This window comes from Elgaria multicarinata, chromosome 1 (assembly GCF_023053635.1).
Source record: "Elgaria multicarinata webbii isolate HBS135686 ecotype San Diego chromosome 1, rElgMul1.1.pri, whole genome shotgun sequence".
Taxonomy (NCBI): domain Eukaryota; kingdom Metazoa; phylum Chordata; class Lepidosauria; order Squamata; family Anguidae; genus Elgaria; species Elgaria multicarinata.
In genome coordinates this window covers 101,117,740-101,134,426 of record NC_086171.1, presented here as the reverse complement: position 1 = coordinate 101,134,426, position 16,687 = coordinate 101,117,740, and the positions used below count along the sequence as shown (strand labels likewise).

General features: G+C 39.7%; 1 protein-coding gene across 4 annotated transcripts in view; it reads right to left on the bottom strand.

Annotated features, from left to right (window-relative positions):
- RABGAP1L (RAB GTPase activating protein 1 like) overlaps positions 1–16,687 on the bottom strand; it is a 206,038-nt gene that overhangs the window by 49,751 nt on the left and 139,600 nt on the right. The gene's annotated exons all lie outside the window — the stretch shown is intronic.

The following is a 16,687-nucleotide window of genomic DNA, read 5'->3' as shown; positions in this document are numbered from 1 at the left end:
GTTTGGTATGTTTTGGGGGTGCTTTGAACTATTCTCACATAAAAATAGGAATATGGGATCACATCAGTCTTTTAACTGCTGTCTTAAAATAATCTCGCATTCATGTAAAAATACAGAGACACGTTTTCCTCATTAGTGGAAGACAAAGATCACACTTCAAAAAGATGAAATCTTATCTAAACGATCTTCACTTGGAAGAAAATGTCCACCCTTGTTAAAAAATAGAAGAACAGACATCCAAACTCTCTTGCAGGCAACACCCACTCCTTCTGTAGTTTTTAATTGGAAAAGGGCTTGATCATTTCAGACCTCTGGCATGTTTATCGATAATGTCAAAGAAATGTTTTAAAAAGTCTGTCGATGTGAGTATTTTCAACTATAATTTTACGAAGACATACAAAATGGTATAAAAATACATGCCCCCCCAAAACACCATAAACTGAAAAGCAATAAACTTAAATTAAGAAAGAACAAAAAAATATGGATCAAAAGACCCATTTCTATCTTACTTACTGCATACTTTGTTCTGTTCTATAGAACTTCATTCCAGTGAAGGGTTCTATATATATATATATATATATATATATATATATGACCAAAGCGTGCATTTATTGCAAACGAGACTACACTTTGATTGCTGCAACAATAAGGTGGGGTTTCCTGGTACTGCTAGTGCAATGTCACATGCCTGTGTTTCAGAATAAAATAAAATAAACTGAAATGAAGTAAGATCTTCTCTTTATCTTGTTTTTCTCAGGAATCTCTCAAAAATTACACATATATTTCATGAGCAGCAGGTGTTGTTTGAAGTTAAATAGAAAAGATGAGACACAGCTGTAGCACTCAGAATTTTTTAAAAAAACATTTCCGTTTTAATAAGGGAGGAGTAAAAACGACATGCTATTGCTAGGAAACGGCACAGAATTTTAATAGGCTTAAGGCAAGCAAAATGCAAAGCTTGAAGGAGAAATTCTTGCGATTAGGAGAGCTACTGATCATATTTAAGCTGCAAAGTACAAAAGAAATTCTTTCATTATTCTATTTGAAGCTTTCAGCAAACCAGTTTTGCACTGCTGAATTTTAGTTAGTCTTGCTTGTTTTCCTTCCCAATGGAGGTAGTTCAGATCTAAATAGTCAACAAGCCATTCTTCCTCATCTCCAATGAAAAGAATTCCTACCTGATGTTCTAAAACCTGTACTCTACCTTCCTAAGCACGTTACTAGATGCAGGGAACCTCTTCACAACATGCATTTCCCCCCTTCGGTCTAGCTTCAACTTCCTGGTAGAAAACGCTTGTTAGAAATAAAAGTGGTTGTTCCTGCCTTTGCAGTTTTCTCTGTCACTGTGACTCAGCGTGGGCATATAATAATGTGTGCACAAGCTGAGCAGACAAAGACACCTGTTGTAGGAGGAGGTAAGGAATGGAACTTCCCATCATCCCATGCTCTGTGCTGTGGCTGCCAAGGGAGGGATGAACTTACAATTGAGCAGCACATACGCTGCAATGACATGCACTCCTGTTAAATTCCATGGCAGAAGTCAATGAATTGAGGTGAGAAATGCAAGACTCCTCTCAAAGTAAAAGCCCTTCAAAAGTATCCAAATACCTTTTGAGTCCATCAAATGTATTTGACAGCAAGAGGATATTATTATAAGTCACGATCTGGTATATTCCACCCTAGTCTAAACTAAATTTAAAGTAGCTTTTTTTTGTAGATATACAAGTTGTATGTTCAAAAGCCACAACAGTCATCTCCTCTCCAATATTTATTTATTTTAAGTATGTTTAACCTGTCCTTCTTTCTAAAATATCAGGGCAGTCTGCAAAAAGGATAAAAATAACTCCCTCCACTTCTATCAATCAACAACAACATTTTATTAAAATTGGACATGTTCTTTTTAAATGGTTTGTGACCTTTTTCAAGAAGGCCTCTCTGATCCAATGTGCAGATAGCCTTTTAAACATTTCGAACGTGTTTCTGAAGGATAATTTACTGAGAACATGATGGCTAATTACCTCTTCCTCTACTTCAAATTAAACGTTGCTACTGCTTTACATTAACGTTCCACAATGATGTTGCATTAGTAGCCATGACAGACCATCCTGCCTTTATTCTAGTTTTTCTTTGATGGGCTCAAGTTCCCAAATTTGACCAGGCATTTTATACCCCACATTTAGTTTTAAACATGTCCCGTGCACATGCACGCACACATGCACACACTCCTCCTAAAATGCAATTGGTATATAGTGGCATACTGCTTCTGAACCTGAAGGTTCCAAATAGTGGTCATGAGGCATAGCCATTGATGGATATCCTGTATGGATTCGTCTACCCCACCACCCCAGCCCTGCTTTAAAGCCATCAAGATTAGTGGCCTCATCACATCCTGTGGAAGAGAATACTATAAATTTGCTCGCAGGCTGCTAGGTATAAGAGCCTCAGAGACATTCCACCCCAGTATTCTTTGATACAGTTTGAGGTTGCTTTATGAGGCTTCAGCCTTGTCCAATGTAAAAAGAACAAACATGGAAGGCTTGCAGCTCTAGTTGAAATGTGTGAGAAGGCCCAGCAAGTGATTGTCTCACGGGTCGTAAACCTCTGGTCATGTACACAGGACAATATTCAGCAATATAACCTCAGTTAGGAGTGAATACGCCCAGTCAAAGAATCACATATCCCCATGGTTTTGCATAAATACTGTTAAGTACAACGGTCTAGGTGAAACACTACAAGAAGATACCGTTCTTATTTTATTTTATTTTATAAAATTTATTGTACAACTGACAAAAAACACACACAAAAAAGACACTATGCATAATTTTACAAACCTCTATCATGACACACAGATATCAGTTGTCATTTTTCTAAGCTAAAGAGCACAGAATTGTTGTGTTAAGGTATTTACACAAATGGAAGAAGAAACGGATGGTATTCAAATGCCTTTGTTTGAATATGTTGATATCAGGCATTTTTACAATACAAGGAGGATGTAATATCAGACCATTGACTCAATTGAAACAGGTACTAGTTGAGTGACCAAAGAAATCATTTCAGATATATAACATTTTATTGACTATAAAGAATAAATAACCAGGGCATATTAATAAATGGAACAAGGATTTTCAATTAGAGATACTTATAGAAATACAGAATTATTTTTGGATGAACACACAGTAGCTAGTTGTCTGAAAGAGAACAGGTGGGCAGAGCAGCATATAACCCCAGTGAAGATATCAGAGATTCACCAGAGGTATTCTGAGATGTGTAATAATAAAGGATACTGTTGGCCACCATATTGGCAACAGGTGTTAGCATCAGTTACTAAATTCTGGGGGAAAGTTACCTCTTGACTCTTAAGATTTTTATTTTTTTATGAACAAATTTTAAAGGGCTGATAAAGGAAAGAAAACACTCCTTTTATCATATGATTGTTGCTACTACAGTAGTATATGTAAAGCACTGGAAATTGAACTAAATCCCAGTAAGTAGAAAGTAGTATATTAAGCTATGAGATTTTGCAGTTATCAATACTTGGATTATTAGTTAGTTATTTAATTATTTAAATGACTTGGATTATTAGAGCTAGCCAGGGCAGGAGGTCTTGAGTTAAATGTGAGGAACAATGGAAGAGGTTTAAACAATTCGGGGACAGTCAACAAATTATAATCAATGGCAACCCATTATTAATTATTATTATTCTTTACATTTCTATACCACCCCATAGCTGAAGCTCTCTGGGCAGTTTACATAAGATTAAAACAATTTAAAACAATATACAAAATATAAAACTACAAAAACATACAACATACAAATATTGTGCTAGTTTGGCTGTTTAGTATGTTGTTGTTTTCTCTTCCTTTAGCAAATTTATTTTTTAAAATCAATTAATAATTAAAACTATTCTCTCCTTTCCTTGCAGAGGTGTTGCTCAAGACCCATGGCCCTTCTGATTGCCCTTTTCTACATCTTTTCCAGTTCTACTATACTTGTGCTCCCTACTTCATGTCACTTAATCAGTTACCAGTTGTAGAATAAATTTACCGGAAGACTATTGTATATGGTATATGGTAGATGTGACATGCTACAACTGCTTCTTTCATGCCTGGACCTTCATAATCAGGTCTCTCTAAGAGTTAAGGGCTTTCAAGCTTCTTGGCTTGATCTTCTGTTTTTCAGGGTTAGATTTCAACTCAGGATGGTACAACTTTGAAATGAGGAAGGGACTCTTGATTCATTAGGGTTGGCTGCTGTCCACTCGCTTTAGCTTATCTTTTGTGTGGGATAAAGAATGTATAATCATCGTGAGATTGAGATTTTGACCATCACAACAGGTGTGATTAATTGAGGTGATGTGAAGAACAGCACGTAGTCACAGGAGAACTCAAGTCCCTCCAATGTGCCACTTAAACTGAGCTTCGGCACAGACAGGACTGTGGAGGTGCTGTGCGACTGGCCAACTGGAATCTCTCCACTGTCGTCTTCGTGGGGCTCCTGACAATGGATTTATCCTGCTCAGTTTTGCTTAATAATATCATGTGTTTAGTTGTAATATTTTGCTACTAGTTAATAAAATCTTTAAACTTTTACTCACGTATGTGGTTATTGCTTCTGAACCCGAACCTCTTTACCTTTGGCAAAACACCAGTCCATAAGGGTACCCATTCCTCTATCCCATGAATACTCAATTAACTCAGGAATCTTTGATGAAGGAGTTTATCAAAAGCGTATTCGGAAATGCATGTACAGTATAATGTCTACTGGATATTCACATCCTTGTTGACTCCAAAGGGTTAGTGAGACAGGTCATACCTTTGCAGTAACCATACATACACTGAAGAGGTAAAATTCTTAGATAGCCTAAACAGTAGTATTCTAGACATGTAACTAATCAGAGGGCAAACTGAATCCTAAGCGATATAGAGGACCTAGTATGAGTTGTGAGCATTGTTAAACTGACTGGAAACAGTGACACAGTGCTATCAAATGTAATTTGTATGGAAGCAGAAAATTGCCAAGGAAGTCCAACACAGTCACATCTAGGGATGTATGTCACTGGGAAATCCAGCTCTTTTGGGGCGCACCGGACTTCAGCAGCGTGCCCAACTCAGCTTTGAACCAAGACACACATTTTTCCTGAATTCCAGGGAATTTTATGGGTGTGTGTTTTTTTAATTTGTGTAAACAGACACTTGCAGAAATTGTGGCCACTACCGGAAAAATTTGTGTGAATTTCATCTACAATTTGCTCAAATTACACAATTTGCGCAAATGTCTATTTCCACAAATATAAAAAAATAAAATACAGAAAATCCACCAACTGCCTCGACTCGCTATGGACCAAGTCAGGCCAGTTGGCAGAAGACGGAATGGAGTTGAGCTCCATCCCCAAATGGATTCCTCCAACATCCCTATATTTGACTTTAAAAATGAGGAAATCGTTAAAAAGGAAGTTGAAAGAGAAAGCGAAAAGGATCAAAATCTCTCCAGAATGCTTCGGTTTTCTCAAAACCAAGGTAACAGAAGTACAGCTAAAATGTATACTGTGGATAAGGACAGTTACCATCAAGTCCAAGAAGCTACCAGCATGGTTAACGAGCAGTGTCAAGAAAGCATGAGAGAAAAGCAGGCTTCCTTCAGAAACTGCTAGTCTTGCCAAGAAAAACTTTCACAAAGCAATGCAAGTAGACAATAAAGGATGGAAAAAGGGATTTTGAGGACTATGTTGCTAATAACATTAAGATCAAGAACTTTTTTTAAAAAAAATACATCAGAAGCAGGAAACTAGCTATGGAGGTAGCTGGACTGTGAGATGATAAGGAAGTTAAGTACTAAATTCTTTGTGTCTGTCTTTACTGCTGAAGATGTAGAGCATATACCTGTGCCTGAAGGAACTGTATGAAACTGAGGCAAATAGAGGTGATAAGAAATCAAGGTCTCATCTTTATTAACAGATTGAAAATAAATAAACCTCCAGGTTGGGATAGTATCTATCCAAGAGTTCTTAAAAGAACTCAAATGTGAAACTGCCAATTTTCTAACAAAAATAGGTAACATGTTCCTAAGATCAACCTCTGTACCAAAGACTTAAAAGTCTTACAAGGAAAGTACAGCCCAGTTTGCTTAACTTCTGTTTTAAATAAATTGGTGGAAAACAGTATTAAAGAGAAAATTATCAAGCATACAGAACAGTAGCAGAGAACTTCCAGCCTGCAGATCTAATCCAGCCTTCAGAGGTTCCCAATGGCTCAGAGCTTGGGCTGGCCAAGTCCCTTTCTCCAATGCAGAAAGAGGTATGGAGTACGTTCAATTAAGTTTTCTGAATATTTTGAGAAAGTTTCACCCTTAAAGGCAGTCTATAAATAATTTTAGATAGAATATGCCCACCTTGTCTGGCTTAATTACAGTTCAATTGTTATTTATTTTGGCCGCAGACCAGCAAAATCAACATTTAATGATGCCAACAGTTTTACAATAAATTTCTTTACAAAAGCTGTTAACATCATGTCATTTTACCAATACAGTGGTAAGCCTGTTGCTTAGCAACAGCCAACCTATCGAATTTGGGGCCATATCAGCTATCTTCCTGGAGTAGCTTCTAGTTTCTTTCGAGTTTTTTGCTACCTGAGTTGAACCAATCACCTCCTCCTTGACATGGAGGTAAATTTCTGAATTTTTTTATTTGCAGTGCGAAGTTCCACCTCTATTTTTTTTCATTGTCATCACTCCAAGAAGCCAAAGCCATCTTAAGAAGATTTCTCTTGTATGCTTTTTTAGAAGTGGGAGCACAGCCACAAGCATCACGCAAAACATTCAAATATCATACATGCAATCTGGAAAAATAAGTAAATGAATAAATACTGTCCCAAAACAGTGAACAAGAAATACAAAGGTTCAACCTACAAATTGCACTATTATGACTTTGTTTTAGTGTGATATTGCAAAGAAGAATGCCACCTAGGATATTTTGTAGATAGGTGGGGTATAAATTGAATAAATAAATAAACAATGCACAAAGAGAACAATGTCTGGCACTTCTCTTTCAATCTACAAATGTTTCATAAAAAGTACGGTATTCATGCTTTATGTTCCATTAGATATCTGAGCCACAAGATTTCTGTGCATGGGCACTGATGAAGGAAAGGGATTTGGACATTTTTCTGACATTCACATTTCCCCAACAGTCTAAATGAGTGATATTGTTTAGTCAGTTGCTCTTTAAGGCAGAATCAAATAGCCCTATGTGCAGTGCTGATACTCTCAGTAAATACGAGTCAGCAAACTGGTGGCTTTACTGAACTGTGTCCTCATTCTGCTAGCCTCTTCAGTAGTGGGAGCTGCTCTGAAGGAAACAGCAAACACTAACCTGGTTCACATGATCACCGACACAATTAACAAACCACAGTCGCTTGTTCACCAGGCTGTGCGTGCTGGTCACATACCAGCCCTATTTGCTTAATTACCCTCAGCAATGTGGTTTCCCATGTCGTCCAAACCTGGCCATGATGGGCTGCTGCCATTGTTAATTAACCACCCAGAACCCATGCATATGCCTCCATATACTGTGGCTTTGAACACTGGTCACAAATTGCAAACAGTCATTAGGACTGTTTCAGAGTCACTGGCTTGTGAATTATTGCCATAGTTCCGATTTGCAATGCAGTTCACATTTTTCATAATGTATTGTAAATGCATTGCCATATGGATCAGGCTCCTTGAAAGTTAATTAGCAAAATACTTTGCTAATTAGCTTACAAATACATTATCACAATGATAAAAAATATTTAAATACATTGGAAGAAGGAAACCATCTAGGGTGGCCATTGCTCTGCTGGATGACAAGGAAATCAAAGGAGTACTAAAGGAGAATAAGGAAATTGCAGATAAGCTGAATGAATTATTTGCATCTGTTTTCACTGCAGAGGATGGAGGGCAAATAGACATCGTTTACTTGGACTTTCAAAAGGCTTCTGATAAAGTCACTCTCCAAAGTTTTATGACCAAGCTTAGCAGTCATGGGATAAGAGGAGTGATCCTCTTATGAATCTTGATAAAGTACAAAAAGCAGAGAGCAGAAATAAATTACCGGTTCTCATAGTGGAGAGATGTAAACAGTGAGTTCAATGATCTGGAATTAGGGATGAGCAGTGAGGTGGCCATGTTTCTTGACAACACAATATTCTTTAGAGTGCTTAAAACAAAAAGGAAAGTGATGCATTCCAAAAGGATCACTCCAAACTGGGGAAATGGGCATCAAAATGACATATGAGGTTCAAAGTAAGCAAGTGTAAATTGATGTACATCGGGGCAACCCACTCACCCCAACATTATAAGCCTGGGCTGGCGGTGTGACTTACCAGGAAAGGGATCTTGGACTGTCGTGGATAGCATGATGAAAATGTTTACCCAGTGTATGGTGGCTGTGAATAACCAAATTCCAGGCTGAGGACTATTAGAAAAGGAACTGAAAATAAAACTGCCAATATCATAATGCCTTTATAAAAGTCAATGGTGCGACCACACTTGGAATACTGTGTACATTCCTAGTCACCACACCTCAAAAAGGACATTGTAGACCTGGAAAATGTGCAGAAATAGGCAACCAAAATGATTAGGGATTGGAACAACTCCTCTGTGAAGAAAGGTTATCACATCTGGAGTTCTTTAGCTTAGAAAAAAGTTAAGTAAGGAGGAACATGATAGAGGTTTATAAAATTATGCATAGTATGAAAAATGAATTATGTAAGTATCTTTCATAATATTAGAAATTAAGATCATCTAGTGAAACTAAGTGGTGGGAGATTCAGGACAGAATAAGCAACTCTGAACCACTTGGAAACAGCTCATCTGGATGTGGATGTGATGGAGGTGGTGAAGTAAGCCCTCTTTACTGCCTTCACCATCATGCCATAGGAAAGATTATATGCCCTGATGCTTGTTCAATCACCTTCATGACGAGTCTTCTGCCACTTATACTCCAGCTGTCTTCTGACCTGTTTCATTGTCTGGAGCTTCCCAGTAAAACAGGGAACCTTCAGAGCTCCATAGTGCCGAAAAGGGCTCTCAGGAGCAATTGTGTTAATGGCCCTTCGCACGCCAGCATTCCATTGTGTGACAAGGGCCTCTACAAAATTGCCAGCTATGGTGATTTCGTTTTTTTACCGCAGTTGGAAGTGTTTTTAATGCTGTGGCTTAATGTTATGTTTTTAATATTGTATTTTAATATTGTGAAATGCTGAGATTTTATTATATTCAGCGGTATATAAATGCCAAAAATAAACAAGTAGAAAAAGTCAAGATTGTACTACTGTAATGGCTCTAAATGGGGCTGACCTTAAGGCTGGTTCAGAAGGTGCAACTTGTACTATGCATATATTATGCCTGTGCTAAAGGATCTTCACTGGGTGGCAGCCTGCTACTGAGCTAGGTTTAAGGTGTTGGTATTATTATACAAAAGCCTATACAACTCAGGACCTGGTTACCTCAAGGAATGTCTCTCCCTATACCAACTATTCAGGCCACTAAGAACTGCTGGGGAGGACCTGTTGTCCGTGCTGTGGTTTACGGATTTCTGCTTGGCGGCAACACTCTGCAGTGGCGCCCGTCCTGTGGCATGATTTCCCATCTGAGATATGTCAAGCCTCAATGCTGGTGTGTTTTAGGCATTTATTGAAAATGTATCTGTTTGCTTTGGCTTGCCTGCTGCCATGAGCTATCTTTGTACCAATCTGATGTGTGTGTCTGTGTGTTTTTTGTTTGCTTGTGTCATTTGATTCATTTGTAACTCTCTTCGATACTGGTTTCAAATGAGAAGTGGTTAATGGCTAATAAATAAATGTGGCTAATACATAAATAATAAAGATGAAGCGGGTGCTATTGCACTCATGTCCTGCTTATGAGCTTCCACAGGCAGCTGGTTGACCACTGTGGGAACACAAGGCTGGAGCAGATTGGACTCTGGTCTGATCTATCATGACTCTTCTTAAAGTTTGGTGTGTGTGCTTATTTCAGTACCTGCCTGCCCACCCACCCACTTTTCATTGCGTACATATGTGTGTGTGTCTCAACAGCATGCACGTACACCAGCTAGATTTGTTTTCTTTGCATGGATTGGTGCGCCTGTCTCCCCAGTGCACTTCCCATAACGTATTTCCACCTACAGGAGGTGTGCGATGCTTGCATATCAGGCAAAGTATCGTGAGAGGTCAGGTCCCAAAACTTCTTGGTCCTATGATACTTTGCTCAACTTCATGCAGATGCCACACGGTGGAAACACCTTATGGGCAGTGCACTGGGGAGGCAGACGCGTATATGTGTGCAAAGAAAATTAAGCCGGCTGGCCAGCAGCCATACACACGGGTCCAGCCAGGCAGCGCAGGGTTGGGAGGTGCACAATAGAGTGGAGAAGAGTGGCGAGGGAGGTGCAGCGTGTGAGTGAGCAGATACTACTAGGTTCTGCCGGGTGCCTGCATGGCCAGGTGGCTGGCAGGACCAAGAAGCGGTAGACCCTTTGGAGGGGGAGAGTGCTGCTCTTCCTACACTCTGCAGCCTGCTGCACCAGCATCCTCCCGCTACATGATAGGGCTGGCCCTGCTATGTGACAATTTAATATCTGGTAGCTTACAGTCCTGGTACCTAGCATTCTGTTTACCAATGACACATAGACTCTTTGTGAACTCTAGATTTTCATATCTGGTGTGCCTGGTAACATAGTTCAAGGCACCATGCTTTTGGTCTGGTCACTGGGCAGATCAAGTCTGAGCAGCTTCTAGCCTATGTATATCACCAAAACTGATTCAGTAATATCCTGTCAACATCTCAATTCTGTTGACTCCATTTACTTCTTCCTGCATTGATTGTCTATTCAGTTTGGGACATCTGCTCAAGTAGTGTTATGAATAGTACCAGTTCGACTTCAAGGTTGCAAAGGATTTCATTTCCACAGCCCAGAAGGTGGAGGGGGGAATTATATTATGTACAAGATGGTGTCTAATTAATCCCTCCTGCAAACAAAATAGCTTCCATCAGTAGAACTGGAAGAAGGGTGTTTTCCCCCTCCCTCTGCAGCCCCCTCAACCCCTTCAACATCTGCACTGGAGGTTTGGAAGTCCCTCTGAAATAGACTTGGGGGGGGCTACAGAGTGGAGATAATGAAGGGAAAGTCCCATCCACACAGCAACGTTGAATTTCTCAAACATGGCAACTCCAACTTCTTTTCTATACATCCTCTACAGATTAGAACCGCCCAGAGAGCTTCAGCTATTGGACGGTATAAAAATGTAATAAATAAATAAATAAAACAGATTAATAACCAATAGGAGTGTGACTAATGTCCAGTCCCGTTCTAGGCCCTGTCCCCTAGATGTCACTGGGGACAACTCTCAGCTGATCCACTCAGTCCAGACTTCCCCAAGACTCCCCAAAATAACTCACTGCCATCACTTACTGATTTGCCGAGAGCAGTAGGACTCTCCTCTTTATATCCTTGTCTGTTTACTTCAAAGCCAGCATGTGGGCAATATATGCCAACTTTAGAATCTGCCTAAACTACAACACAGGTAGTTAAAACATGAAACATCTGTTTATTTATGGAACATAAAGACATCAAGAACAAGAAGTTATCTAATAATAAAAATGGTTCTAACAACCCAACAACTCTGATCTCATGAACCCCTCTCCCACTTTCTAATGAACTATCCCTGTCAGCTCCCCCCTTTTAACTCAAACAACTCTCTCTCGATCCCAATTCAACTGTAATAAACAGAAAATAAATAAACCTAGTCTTTGTATCTTAACTCACCACCATCTTTCATCTTACTCACTAACTGGCTTACCCAACTGACATTACTCCACCCATCATTCCATTCCAGTCTCTGCTGTCAATCATTCCTCCACTCATTCTTTTGTTATAAGGAGTCACACTCTGCACTAATCAACAATGTGTGTTGGACCAAATATCATTGCTCAAACAGTTTCTTTACCAGGCAACGAATCAATTCTGCTTAGAACTTTACTGCTTCAACATTCATGCAATACTGAAGCAATTTCCTGCCACCTCCCTTGTCCTACCCAGAATGACATCTGAACAATCTTCATGACACTTTAAGATTGTTGGTTGTACAATCTCCCGAATCTGTATTTTTGGTTTGCCTTCAGGTAGACTCCAGCTATGAATCCCTACAGTTTTTCGTTGTTGTTGTTATTCAGTTCTCTGACTTAGTCAGTGTCTGTCTCCATGAATGCGTCCCTTTAGGGCTGGTGAACATATCATTGCTCTTCAAGTTTGTGACAACTGAGTGTGTGCAATTCCCCCCTCTTGTTTCTACCTCAAACGAGTAGAAACAAGAAGCTACTCCAGGAAAATAGCTGATCAGCTATCTTGTTTCTTTCTAGTTTTTTGCTACCTGAACCCACAGTCCCTGAGTCAGCAGCTACAGTTCTGTCCAGAGTTCTGAACCTACTCTATCCCATTAGTACTTCAGCTGTCACTTAACCTGGTGTGCCCTCACTAGAGTTTTGGCTAACATCACTAAGTTGCAGTTGCTAATTGTCCATCATACATGACTATGAATCCAGCTGGAGCTGAGGAATTTTCACACACAACACCTCTATTATATATTGCCTCAATAAACAAGTGTGCCTTGTTTATCAGGAACTGGGTATATATGCAGCACTTGTATATTCTGCTGGATGAGATGCACCTGCCTATCTTACCAGTTTCTATCCATTTCATGTGTCTTTAAGCATCACTCAGCAAAATGAAACTAGAAGTAGGGGTCTATGGCTGCAGTCTCAATTGCCTTGGGTCCCTCTCATCTTCCTCTGATGGGGATTTCCAACAGAGGAAGATTCATAGCACCAAATGCTGCTATTTTTGCTAAAGGATAACTTGAAACATGTGTTCCTTTAACCATGGTAATGGAAGTTTTCTACATCTTTGCATTGTTTCCTATGATTCCCCATGCAGATGGGCACAGAGAACAAGCCTCATAGTTATGATGCTGTAAGAGGTTAGAAAACTCTACTCTACAGCAACATTGTCATCGTGCAGCTGTCTACTTCCTCAGCTTTGATTCTTCACCTCAACAATCCTAACTGATTTCAATTATAAAGTCTGTGATCTCTTGAACCTATGAAAGTAATCCACAGGATTTTTCTTGTGTACAAACTGGACAAAAATAAATGTGTTGCCCTACTTCCTCCCCCCACCCCAAGTACATAATAATAATAATAATAATAATAATAATAATAATAATAATAATAATAATTTTATATATTTGTTACCCGCCTCTCCCTCTGGATCAAGGTGGGGTACAACACAAATAAAAACACCATAAAATACATAAAACTAATTCAAACATTAAAACCAGTGCATCATTAAAAGTCTGAGAGAGATAAACACCCAAGAAATTACCAGAGATTGAGCCATTTGGACAACTTGCTACATGAAGTGCACCATATCTTCTGACGGTGACACCTCATCTGGCTTATTGACAATATTGTCTGTTGACAGTATTAATTATGGAACTAAAGAGAGAGAAGTTGAATCCGAGACATAATCATCTACTGAACACAATGAGGACTCTCTATCCACTTGTGCTGGCAGAGATGGAAGAGGTCACTCTGGCCCAGGATGATCCTGCGTAGGCTCTGTATGCTCAGACCTGGTATGTTGGAGTCATGTGGATCAAGGAGGCTGGCGGAGGGGAAAGAAACTCATCTCCAGGTGGACCTGAGAGAGTAACCAATGAAGGATGTCTACGTCAGAGTGGAGCAGCTCCCAGGTAGCGAGCTCTCTGACAATATACATGATAACTCCCATACTGCCAGTCATCCAAAGGGCAAGGCCTGTACGGAGGTACAGAACACTCAGAGTCAGCATCCCAATCTCGCTGTGGTGAATGAGATCTTTCACGGAAATATACATATTCATCCCTGCCATATCTCATTGAGGAATAAGCATGGGGTGAAGCCTTTCTTGACCAGTCTCTTCCCTGACCAGAAACTGGCTACTCCCTTGGAGGAGAGGAATCCCTAATTTCCCCTTCTGAGACAGAAGTTGTCAGCTGGTACCGATGGGGTTGGATTGGAGGATGACAAAACCTGAGCCCTTGCCATCGGCAAGCTTATCAAGTGCGTCAGTGTCAGACATGCTGGTGTCGAGGGCTTCAGGATCGATTCCGTGGTCAGAGTCAACAACAGTACTTTAGCCTTTTTAGGAGCATCCTTCAACTTCTTTTTCTTTTTGTGTCCCTCGGAGCTCAATTTGTGATCTCTTGCCCTCTTATAACATTTCTTAGCTGTGGGCACAGCTAGAAATCGCCCTGGAGTTGGCGGGTCCGATCAACCCATGATTAGGGCAGATTGACCCAGTGAAGAAGGTGCTGGTGGAGACATCTGAGCAGGCAGTGGATCCTTCCCAGCTGACTGAGCAGGACTAGGGGTGCCAACCACTTCCAAAGCTCTCTTCCAAAGGATTGCCTTAAGGCAATCAGATGGGTTGTGTCTACCCTGTTTCAAAGGCTCCTGCAATGAGAGCAGGCTTCCACCAGATGTGATACTCCAAGACAGAGTATTATTATTATTATTATTATTATTATTATTATTATTATTATTACTACTACTACTACTACTACTACTACTACTACTATATTTATTTGTATCCCGCCTTTTGCCCAATGCTGGGCCTCAAGGCAGCCTTACAAAGTTTAAAACATACATTAAACAAAGTTTAAAACAAAACCATAAACGTTTAAAATACACAACAAAATTATAAGTCATTAACATAGATGGAGGGCCAGATTATTCTCCAAAGGCCTGCTGGAACAAACAAGTTTTAGCCAGCCTCTGAAAGCCCATCAAGGTGGGAGCCAGCCTAGCTTCCCCGGGAAGAGAGTTCCAGAGCACTGGAGCAGCCACCAAGAAGGCCTTCTCCCATGTTCCCACCAAGCGCGCCTGTGAAGATGGTGGGACTGAAAGAAGGGCTTCTCCAGAAGATCTCAAAGCACGGGCAGCCTCATAAGGGGAGAATATGTTCTTTTAAACAACCTGGACCTGAGCAGAGTAAGCACAACAACTAACCATCTGAGAGAGGCACCTTACTGCCACAGTGAGAGCATTTCTTCAATAACGCTCTCAATGCCATAGAAGAAGAGATCAGCAAAACCCCTCTACAATCCGAAATCGCGAGAGGCAACAAAGGTAGAACAAAGATTAGCAGAATGAAACTAATTAATTAATTAATTGTGGGTGGTTTTTTTTTGACAAATCCATAAGAAAAAGCAGAAGTCAAGAAAAAACTAAGAAAAACAAACAAAGAAAAAGTCAGAGTTTTCTCAGCTGCACACGAAAAAACACAGCGAAGCTCCCAATGAGTGCACCTGTAAATGGCGGTCGAAAGCGGACTGAGGAGATAGTTGGGACCCACAGGGGCATGCACGGTAAATGGTGGGGGAGGGATTCCGCCAAAGATCTCCCTCAGCTATGGAAGTTCTCTGAACGAGGACACAGAGACCATGAAAAAGAATTATCAGAACCAGAAGTACATTGATATGATTTTAAATATTATTTTGAATGACAATTGTAATATAAACAAAAGAACATGCAACTGCCTGTGTGCAAAGTGGAATGATGTTAGTAAGGAGTTTAAATTCAGATATTTTGGACTTTTTCATCAGCTGAAATCAGGCAATATTTTTGGTAACTAGTCTGTATCTTTGTATTTGAATGTGAATCTATAGAGATAAAGCTACCACTTCTCAATTGCAACTTGCATCCTCACATGGGCACATTTCTGAGTTGCTGCAATCATTGCCCTCAAGAAACTGTATGCATGGAAAGCACTGTTAATGAGACATTGTCTGCATGAATGCATCCTGCGACAGCATCACATGGAGACAAAACCAATGGTATAATCCTTAATCAAATCTGACACTTCTGATGCAGACATTGTTACAATAATGTAAAAAGTGTGCTTGCTTACAAAAAACATATTTTATGATCCAAACACAAACAAAATACATATAAATTCCCCAAAGAAACATGTATTTATTTGGTCAAGAAAAGTTTCAATCTATGATAATTGTATTCGCGAATATGAAGATCAATAGTTTTTCTTTTCTAGAGTGAAAGCTTTAATTGGCCAGAGTGAAAGCTTTAATTGTACTTTAAAGCACAATGGATGCTATGGGAAAAATACCACAAGATCAGAATAAATATACAGCCTTCCTTATTACAAAGCAAGATCACATTTTTGCAAGTTGAATGTAACAGGAATTATAAAATAGGACAGATGCGGGCATTTGATGAGATATATACTCCATGACCACAGCAGCCTTTTCTACGAATTCTAACAAGATTTTATACCTCCTCATTCAATTTCATTTGATTTCTAGCCAAATATATTCAAAATGTTCATAATAATAAAAACATTTATATAGAATACAGTGCTAGAAAGAAAACAAAAAGCACAAATAAAAAACTTCCTGAACTGTTGATAATCTAACAACTGTGAACCGCCCAGAGAGCTGTGAACCGCCCAGAGAGCTTCGGCTATTGGGCGGTATAAAAATGTAATAAATAAATAAACAACTGTTGCTGTCTCTTCTATTGCAGAAATATCCAGTACACCATTAGCCAAGCGGGGGGGGGGGGGAGGGGGGGCAGAGAGGTTATGTAATACAGAAGC